The 10000-nt window shown below is 47.8% G+C and overlaps 1 protein-coding gene across 6 annotated transcripts in view; it reads left to right on the top strand.

Annotated features, from left to right (window-relative positions):
* The window catches only part of Pka-R2 (cAMP-dependent protein kinase type II regulatory subunit), a 243340-nt gene that overhangs the window by 133694 nt on the left and 99646 nt on the right, over nucleotides 1-10000 (top strand). The window contains exon 1 of one of the 6 annotated variants that reach the window (XM_070133482.1): nucleotides 8363-8419. The exons of 3 other annotated variants lie outside the window; for them this stretch is intronic. The gene's annotated coding sequence lies outside the window, so the exon portion shown is untranslated. Of the gene's footprint in view, nucleotides 1-8362; nucleotides 8504-10000 lie in introns of those variants that run through there. 2 more of the 6 variants (XM_070133475.1, XM_070133478.1) reach the window with 2 other exon arrangements.

Genomic DNA, 10000 nt, shown 5'->3' with positions numbered 1-10000 from the left:
ACAACCAGAGAGACATACAAACAGAGACAGACAGATAAAGCGAAAGAGGGGGGGACGGAGGACGAGAGCAGCGCACCCGTGCATTAGCGAAGACGGCCGCCCGCCGACTAAACAGCCCTTGGAGGAGGAGATAAACACCCGTATTCCCCGATGCCTTTGACGAAGGAGGGAGGGAAGGAGAGGGAGAAAGGAAGGGGGAAGATGGAGGAATGGAGGATGGAAAGGAAGAGAAATGAAGAAGAAGAAGGAGGGGCGGGAGAAGGAGAAGGGAAGAGGGATAAGAAGGTAGAGAAATAAAGAGGTAGAAGGACAAAAGGGTAGATGGAAGCAAGTGAAAAAGAAAGCAAAGAGAGAGAGAGAGAGAGAGAGAGCGAGAGAGAGAGAGACAGAGAGAGAGAGAGAGAGAGAGAGAGAGAGAGAGAGAGAGAGAGAGAGAACGCAAGCAAAAGAGAGAGAGAGAGAGAGAGAGAGAGAGAGAGAGAGAACGAAAAAAACAAGCAAGAGAGAGAGAGATAGATAGAGAGAGAAACCAAGCAAGAGAGAGAGAGAGAAACCAAGCAAGAGAGAGAGAGAGAAGGAAAGGAAAAGAGAGAAAGAGAGAGAGAGAGAGAGAGAGAGAGAGAGAGAGAGAGAGATAGAGAGAGAGAGATAGAGAGAGAGAGAGAGAGAGAGAGAGAGAGAGAGAGAGAGAGAGAGAGAGAAAGCAAGCAAGCAAGAGAGAGAAAGAGAGCGCCGTGTGACCTTGAAGGCCTAGGAGGAGCGCGGTGCCCTCGAGGCCCTGGCGTGTGCGAGACAATTACCAAATGCTCATAATTACCGCATTCACGAGTGGCTTGCTGCCGACCTCACTAATTATAGTGTAAGGTAATTAACGGAGATGGATGATTAGGAGAGAGGAGATAATGACGCGCTTGTCATCGGGGATCGAGATGGTTATCGGTTGCAAGCGCTTGCAGGCAGACGATTCCCGCTAGTGGCTCGTTCGGACGCGCTGTGTGTGCGGGAGGGGGCGTCTGCGCGAGCGTTTGTGCATGTCTGTGCGTAGATGTTTTTTTTGATTGAATATGGTTGTGTACGCGGGGGCGTTTAGGTGTTTGTGCTTGTATGTGTCTTTCTGTGTGTCTGTGTGCTTGTCGGTGTGTTTGCAGGGAATGTGTGTTCATTCGGTTACATGTCTATGACTATTTATGCTTTTGTGCTTCCACAGGCAATGTGTGTGTGTACTCTGTGCATAAATCTAAGTATTTTTACTATTAGTATTATGCACATTTTATTTGGTGGTTTTATTTCCATGTGTAAAGTACGATTCTCTTCGTTATTTTCTCTTTTTTCCATGCGAAATGCCATTGCAGACACTTTGACCTTTCGGTGACCCCGCCGTTACCTTCGCCGGGAGGTCATGGCGTCTCGGTAATCATCTTCTTTGATAATTACCGTCTTCCTGTTCCCTGTGAAATTATTTGCTTAATTTGAACGTTTTATATTCTCTCTTTTATGCGTTTGGTGTCGTTATCGTTCATATATTCTTAGAATATTTGGGTGTTTCTCCAAAAATGTTTTATTACATGTGATTATTCCTTACCGTCGCCGTGGCGGAAATAATTAATTGAAGTTCTGTGTTGTATTCTTAAGACAATGCAGGTCATTATTGTTTAATTAACTTGATCCCGCATTTTTACATTGTGTATCTAACGTTAGCGCTATTGTTATCTCAGTCACACATCATTATCACAGCCGTCCTCTCCTCAAATACATAACGGTGGTATCGTATGCCTCTCTAATCATCGTATATTGGCAACATCCGTCGGGTCGGGTTATCGTACCTTTCCGCTTGCGTTATCGTACCCAGCATTGAGAAAGAGTACATCGTGCGGGCTCTGCGGCCAGTCATTGCACACACACCGGCTGCCCGACCGTCCGTCCCTTAAACTCGCTCTTCCTCTTTCGTGCGTTTTGTTTATTTGTTGGCTTTGTGTTCGTCGCCGGTGTTGGTTTGGTTTAATTTGTTAGTTGTGTTGTCTTTTTTCGACGTTGTGTTTGTCGACCCTTGAGGAAATAAGGCAGAAAAATGACATGGCTGTACGCACTTTCAGACGAGGAAGTCATGTGCACGGTGCGCGGACTGTTAGTCATATAGACAAGCCGACAAATGGACAAAGGGAAGGACGAAAGGCAAATGGACAAAGGGAAGGACGAAAGGCAAATGGACAAGCCGACAGACCGAACCTAACCGAATCCTAAGCTTATCGAAGGAATCTAGACAGAGGAAGAGAGAGAGGACAGGAAACGGAGAGACATAGAATCAGATAAGGAGGAGGGGGATGAGTGAGAATGGAACAGATGGACAAGATAAGAGGTTCGATAAGGGAATAGACAGAGAGACGAAGATGGAACGGGAGTCGGACGGACAGACAAGACAGAGAGACAGACGGACAGACAAGACAGAGAGACAGACAAGGCAGAGAGACAGACAAGACAGGTAGACAGAAATATAGACAGACAAGACAGGTAGACAGAAGACACATAGACAGATAGACAGACAAGACATATAGGCAGACTAGACAGACTAGTAGGGTGCCTCCCTATCTGACACGCAGACAGACAGACAGACAGACAAGCTCACCCTTCACCCTAATTAAGGAGAACGAACCTGTTCTGCGCTCCATTAGTCACGCTCACGATTTCAGATATTTCCATCCAGAAAAAGAGATAGTTGGGAATTTAAACCGGATTTTCTCGTTTTTTTTTTCTTTTACTTGGGATTCTGATAAGGTGTGAGGGGTAGGGGGAGGGAGGTAGGGAGGGAGTAGAAGCGATGGGTGAAAATACGGAAAGGGGGAGAGGGAGGGAGGGAGAGGGTAGAAGAGATGCGTAAGAAGGAGACGGGGAGAGAGGGGGAGAGGGGAAGAAGGAGACGGGGAGAGGGAGAGGGGAAGAAGAGACTGGGAGAGAGGGGGAGAGAGGGGAGAGGGGAAGAAGGAGACAGGGAGAGAGGGGGGGAGAGGGGAAGGGGAGCATGGGGCAGAGGGTTTGGGTGAAACTGTGCGGCCGGGAGGGTGTTGGAGAGGAGGAGGAGGAGGTTTTGGGAAGAGGGAGACGGAGAGGTAGGAGGAAGTCTGGGACAGGGAGAAGGAGAAGGAGGAGGAGAGGGCAGGGCCTAGCGTTAGATAAGACAAAGGAAGTAATAATGAAACAAACAAAAGAAGATTAAAGAAATTAGTGACATGGATGTAACACAAATATATGTATATTTCTCCTATTTCTACTTCTTTTTCTTCCTATGCTATTTCTTCTTTTTCTTTTTTTTCTTCCTCCTCCTCCTCCTTCTCTTCTTCCTTCTCTTCCTCCTCCTCCTCCCTTTCCTGCTCCTCTTCCCCCTCTCCCCCACTCTCTTCTCTTCCACTCTTCCTACACCTCTTCCACCTCCTGGGTGATCTTGACCTTTGACCCGAAAAATAATTATCTATGATTAATTGATTAATTATAACTTACTGCATCGTGGGGGGGAAGGGAGAGGGGAAGGAGATTAGGAAGCGGGGAGAGGAGGAGGCCTCAAAATTGGGAGGGTGAAGTGAGAAATGAGAGAGGAGGGGAAAGAGGTGGAAAGGGTAGGAAGAGGGAAGGGCGAGGAGAAAGTGGGTGAAGTGGAACGGAAAGCTAGGGGTAAAAGGGGGAACAAGGGAGGAGAGAAGGAGAGTAGTAAAGAGCTGGAGGAAAAGGAAAGGGACGAGAGATTACCAGAGGTAAAGTGGGGTAAGAGGAAGAGGAAGGGGCGGGGGAGGCTTCGAAGTGGGAATAAAGAGGGGGCGTGTAAGAGGTCCCTGGTTTGTCGCGAACGGAGCCTCCTGTTCGAGAAGGGACAGCGTGAAGCGGCTCTGACTCCTTATTGGTGTTATAAGCCTACGCGGAGAAGAACACACAGGTGGACATAACAAGACGAGTCAGAACGGTTGAGCGGTGCAAGGTGGATGCCCAGCCCAGGAGCACCAGCTGGAGGCGTTGGCGATATAGCGAGAGGGATGAACCGTATTCATGTTGACAAATGTGGAAAGGTATGAATGAGAACGAATATTTTCACAGTACAAGATATGTACTTAACCGGTTTGATTGATAATCGAAACCTGTAAAATACATCTTTTGTATTGTGAAGATGTTCGTTCTCATTCATACCTTTACACACATGGCGAGAAGTCTCCTTCTCACGGGGTTTCTCGTGACGGGAAACCAGGTCAGGTCGCTTGGTCACTAAAGGCGATCGGGTCAGTGGTAACCTCTGGCCATGACAAGTGTCTGACAGAACGCTCCTTGGGTCCGAGTCGCCATCTTGGAAGTATTTGAAATCTATGAATTTGTAGGCTTTATAGCCGTCATAGGAAGACATATTGCGGCGGGATGGATGGGGAGGGGGAGGGGGAGGAAGAGTCAGTTGGAGAAGGGGGTTGAAGGGGGGGAAGGGGAAAGTTCATGAAATCTTTTCAAGTTTAGGCAGAAGGAGGGGATAGACAGGAGAAAGATTAGAAAGGGGAGTAAGAAAGGAATAAGGAATAAGGAAAAGAGTAAGAAGAATAGAAAAGATTTAGGAATAAAGGGCATAGCCACCTAAACCAACAAAACATGCAACAGACAGTTAAACAAACAGCTGAGCCGAGAGAGAGAAAAAAGCCTCACAGACTCGGCCCAAGAGCCAGGCCCTGAATATCATGAGGACGCGCATGATTAATAGGGGTCGTGACAGCAGGATGTTATTATTTAAATAACAACCTGTCATACACGTTAGGGCGCTGGGGGCGTGGGTTAAAGTTGGGGGAGGGAAGGGGGGATAATATTCCAATATGCAATGGAACACTTTTTTCTTAATTCATTTATGTATTATACTGTGTGCGTGCGTGTGTGTGTGTGTGTGTGTGTGTGTGTGTGTGTGTGCATGTTGCATATGCATGTATACACGTATACATTTTTTCTATGCCCCTCTCTCCTATAATCGGTTTCTTGCAATGCTGCAACATGCATCCCTGTTACTAAACTATATTTACTTAAGTCTAGCATCGTGCCTTGCGTTCTCTGACAGTGCGATCTCTTGAAATTTATATTCAGAAGGAAAATGTCATTCCGAAAGACACGTTAGAGAAAATCACGAGCTAAGGGAATGCTGCATAAAGTCTTCATAATAATTATTTATTTACTTATTTATTTATTTATCTATTTATATTACCAATATTATTTCATCTATTTATTTATTTATTTATATTACCAATATTATTATCATCATTTAGGAGGGTCGTTTTATCCGGACATTTTCCCCGTCTCTCCTTTGGTCATCCCGTCATTGCCCTTTTTATCGACCTCCACACATTGCATCCCTTATTTATTTATATAAAGTGGACCAAGAATCGCCCTTATGCCGCTATCACGCCTTCTATCGCCGCCATAAAACCTTCAAGATTCCTTTTACGTCTCAAGAATTTACGAGAGAAAATTCCCCCGCGAGAGAACCCTGGGAGAAACGGAGGGGAAAAAAAGGCTGATATTTCTATGCATTGTTGTTTTCTCGGAGGATGGGAATGGGAGAAAAGGATAAAAAAGGAGGAAGCGAAGGAGAGATATTCTGGAAGATCAGGCACACGCAACGCTAAGAGAATGAAAAGAAGGATAAGCAGGTGAAATAAAGACGAAAGGGGGAATAGCGAAATCGAAATGATCAAATACGATTAGAAGAAAAAAAAAGTATTCTCGACGACGGAGGTAGAATAAATAATTAAAAAAGAAGATCAGGATTAGAAACGACGAAACCAAACGATAGGAATAAATAAAGGAGAACGGTGAGAATAGCCAAACACGAAAAATCCAGATGAAAGAGGTTATTTGGCGTCGAGGCAGAAGTAGCGTAAGATGGACAGGCTAGCGGACGAGCCTTAACAGCCCGTCATGCGAGTCATGCAGACACACAGGCGGGGAGGTAGTTAGGCGAACGCGAGGAGAAGACAGAGAGGGCTCGGCTCCCTCTCTCTCTCTCTCTCTCTCTCGCTTCTGATCGCTTCTCTTCTCTCTTGTCTCTTTCTCATTCTGATTTCGCTCTGTTTGACTGACTTTCTGTTCTTATGCTGTTATTTATTTTATTTTTTATTTATTTTTATTTTTTTTTTCGTCGCCGTATGATTCTCTCTGTCTCTCTTTCTGTTTCTCTCTCTTTCTCTCTCTGTCTATGTCTCTCTTCTCTCTCTCTCTCTCTCTCTCTCTCTCTCTCTCTCTCTCTCTCTCTCTCTCTCTCTCTCTCTCTCTCTCTCTCTCTCCTCTCCTCTCTCTCTCTCTCACTCGCTCTCGCTCTCTCCTTTCTCCCTTTCCTCTCCCTCACCCTCACCTTCTCCCTCACCCTCACCTTCTCCCTCACCCTCACCTTCTCCCTCTCCCTCTCCCTCCCCCTGTCCCACTTCATGTCCTCTCCCTCTCTCTCTTCTCTTCTCTCTCCCCTTTTCTATTTTGAGATTATCCTAACGATCCGGTCAATAAAGAGACGCAGATAAAAGACCGCAATCAATAACAGAAAAAATTCAAGAATTGCAACATTTTCGAAACCTTTCTTTCATTCTTTCTTATCTTTCTCTCATCATCTTCTCCCTCCAATTTCGACATTTCCGACGAGAATCTTCCTTTCTCTCTCATAACAGAGAGAACAGGACTGCGAGATACGCCCGTGAAGCTGTGTTTGTTTGCTTGTTTGTGTGTTTGTTGGTTTTGCGTTTGTTTCTACCTGTATGTGTGTGTGTGTGTTTGTGTGTGTGTGTGTGTGTGTGTTTGTGATTGTGTGTGTGTTTGTATGTGTGCGTATGTGTGTGTGTTTGTGATTATGTGTGTGTTTGTATGTGTACGTATATATATTTGTTTGTGTGTGTGTGTGTGTGTGTTTGTGTGTGTGTGTGTGTTTGTTTGTGTGTGTGTGGGTGTGGGTGTGCGTATGTGTGTGTGGGTGGGTGGGTGGGTGCGTGTAGGTGTGTGAGTGAGTTTATGTGGATAGTCGTGTGTCAATTGTGCAACTGCAGCCGGCACTGCCTTCCGGAAACTGCGACAGACAGTCTGCACGCTACCAAGAGGGCGGGCAAAGGAAGGAACTAAGAAAGACCGAGAGTAAGAGAGAAGAAATAATGAGAGGGATGAGTGAAGGAGAGAGAGGGGAGGAGAGAAGAGAAGAAGAGAAGAGAGAGAGAGAGAGAGAGAGAGAAAATGATGGAGAGAGAGACAGGTGGACATGCAGATAAGAGAGACAGCAAACCAGGAAAGAGAAAGAAGAGAGAGCGGAGGCCGAAAGAAAGAGACGAGACTGAGAGAGCCAAGCAAGCACGAGGATTAGCAGGGTAGTCAGGGGAAGAGAAGGGGGGGGGGGTCGGGGAGAAGCTCGGGGGCTACAGACTAAGAGAGGGCAAGGACTAGGGCTAGGGCTTCCTGGGGGAGGGGAGGGAGGGGATGGGATCAGGTGGTTGAGGGGTTAAGGGAGTAGAACCAGCTGGTAGAAGGCGGAGGAGGCAGGAGCAGGTGTTAATGGGGACGGAAATGGGAGGGTGGTTAGAGAGGGGAAAGGGAGGGGGAGGGGGAGAGGGGGATTGTGCTACATAGTAGGGAAGGGAGAGGGGCACGTGGTGGAGGGTGGGAGTTGGACCAGATGGTAGGGGAGGGGGAGGACGGCTTGACCAAGGAACGAGGAGGGGGGAGATAATGCCAGATGATGTAGGAGGAAGGGAGGGGGGAGAGAGGGGGGGAGAGGGGAGGGAGGGGCAACACCAGGTGGTTGTCAGGGGGTATCCCAGGCCGGGCGTCGTGGCACACCAAGATCCATCCCTCAGGGAGGTAGGTAGCTTGGGATCGCTGCCACACGCCGCCACACGCCTTCAACCGGAGAGGAAATCGCCGTCGCTGCATCGGCCGCGCGAGCTGTTTCGTCTCGCCGGCGCCCCGCTCGCCCGCTCCCCTTCCGCCTTTTCTTCGCGGAAGGAAAGGAAATGAAGAAGGGAAGAAGAAGGAAGCAGAGGAAGAGAAACAGTTAGGCGTGAAAGGCGAGAGAGAGAGAGAGAGACAGGCAGAGAGAGAGAGAGAGAGACAGGCAGAGAGAGAGAGAGAGACAGGCAGAGAGAGAGAGAGAGAGAGAGAGAGAGAGAGAGTGATGAGAGAGAGAGAGAGAGAGAGAGAGAGAGAGAGAGAGAGAGAGAGAGAGAGAGAAAGAAAGTGAGAAAGAGAGAAAGAGAGAGGGCGAGAGCGCGAGAGGGGAAAGTCGGCGTGCCTGGTTGAAGGCAAAGGACGAGGCGCTCGCATAAATTGGCGTTCGGACGCAGCCTGGCCCTTCCTTATTTGCCGGAGGAAGAAGAGGCGGGCAGGCCGGAGCAGCGGGCCCGGGCGCGGCTCGTGTGTGGCGGTTCTGCAGTGTCTTTTGGTCGGTGAACCCGTTAAGGCGCGGCGAACCGGCCATGCTGGTGGGAGCTGTGGAGTGAACCGACCGACCGCCTTGTTGGACGAGGCAGGCAATCAGTGGACGAGTTATTGGCGTTTGCTGTCTCCGTGTTTACTCGCCGTCGTCCGGCTGCTTTACGTGCTTGTCCGTGAACCTGCACACTGCCTCCTCTCGCGCTGGAGGGCCCGGTCATGCGTGCGTTGGCGGAGTGAGTCAGTGGTGGCATTACCGAGTGTTGAGAAGAACACAAAATAACCATCTTTGTCTTTAATTATGAATGTGTTTTGTTGTTAGGTGTTTGAATTGACTTAGTTACCGGTCTTGCTTGATTAATTTTAATGAACGTTCAAGGGATTCACCCCGTCAACATTAACAAAACTTTGATCAAGTACTTATACTGGACAAACCTGTTCCAGCGAACTACTAATGAAGTGCCGTTTATCAATTAGCAAGGAAACACAAAACATAATGACTTTTCTCAGAGAAATAGCCTGTGCACCTTACATGTTCCAACCGCTTAATCACCCCCGTATTCAGAAATATGATGACTCAAACTCACATATGTACGGCCATCTGTTCATCACGCACGACCTCTTGTTGTTCAGCAGGTGACAAGTGTGTTCCACGTCCTCACCTTCGGCCCAAAATGTCACTTGTTAAACCGGCTCGTCCACCCCACCGGGCTGAACGCGTCCTGTCTCAGTCCCCCCTCTCGCGAAGAGAACCCATTTTCTCTGCGTCTAGACACCACAGAAAATGGGAACACCGTTGCACGTTCTCCCGACGCATTCTGCATGCAACAAATGAGATTTAGCCGCCGGGATGATGGACGAAGGCCGCTGAACACGTAATTGCTGCGCTTGCTTTGGAGTTTATTTTCTTGCCTGTTATTCCTTACTTGCCTAAAAAGAGTCTCGTACTTTTTTACATCCTTCTATTTACTCTCTTCAATAATACATATTGGAAACGTGTCTCTACAACGAAGGGTCAATTAAACAGCTTAGCGAGAGGTCAACGAGCTTATTTTTTTTCTTTGAAGGTGACTGCCCCGTCGGCGGATAATGGCGGCGATCGCGTCGTCATTCGCCGCCAAATGGCCGTTTGTCCGCCCGCCACGAACGAAATCTCGCCCAAATGGACTTCAAAATCGCCGGTGATTTAGAGCGCCCAATATTTTCGGCCATCGGATAAATCGATGTCGCGCGCGGGGAAATGAGCGCTGGGATGGATATTCCGCTGTTTGTTTTGCACATTTCTCTTTCTCCTTTCACTTTTATGGGGAGGATCAGGTCGCAAATGATGTCTAATATTCCATGAAGTTATCGGGCGGGAGGCAGGTCGGGGTTTAGGGGGAGCCTCGCGCGGTTCTCGCTTTTTCCTGCAACCTATTTATCTATTTGCTTATTTATTTGTTTTTCTTCATTTACTGATTTATGTGCTGATTTATAATTTGTTTATCTATTTAATTATTTGCATTTATGAATCAATCAACGTTTGAGGGTCGCATCCATTGGCGCCGAGAGACCGGCCGGTCAAGGCCACGAAGTGCAAAGGTTAGACGGG

This window comes from Penaeus vannamei, chromosome 2 (assembly GCF_042767895.1).
Source record: "Penaeus vannamei isolate JL-2024 chromosome 2, ASM4276789v1, whole genome shotgun sequence".
NCBI classification, from domain to species: domain Eukaryota; kingdom Metazoa; phylum Arthropoda; class Malacostraca; order Decapoda; family Penaeidae; genus Penaeus; species Penaeus vannamei.
Note: the sequence above shows the minus strand (reverse complement) of the source record. Positions and strands in the feature narration are given on the sequence as shown.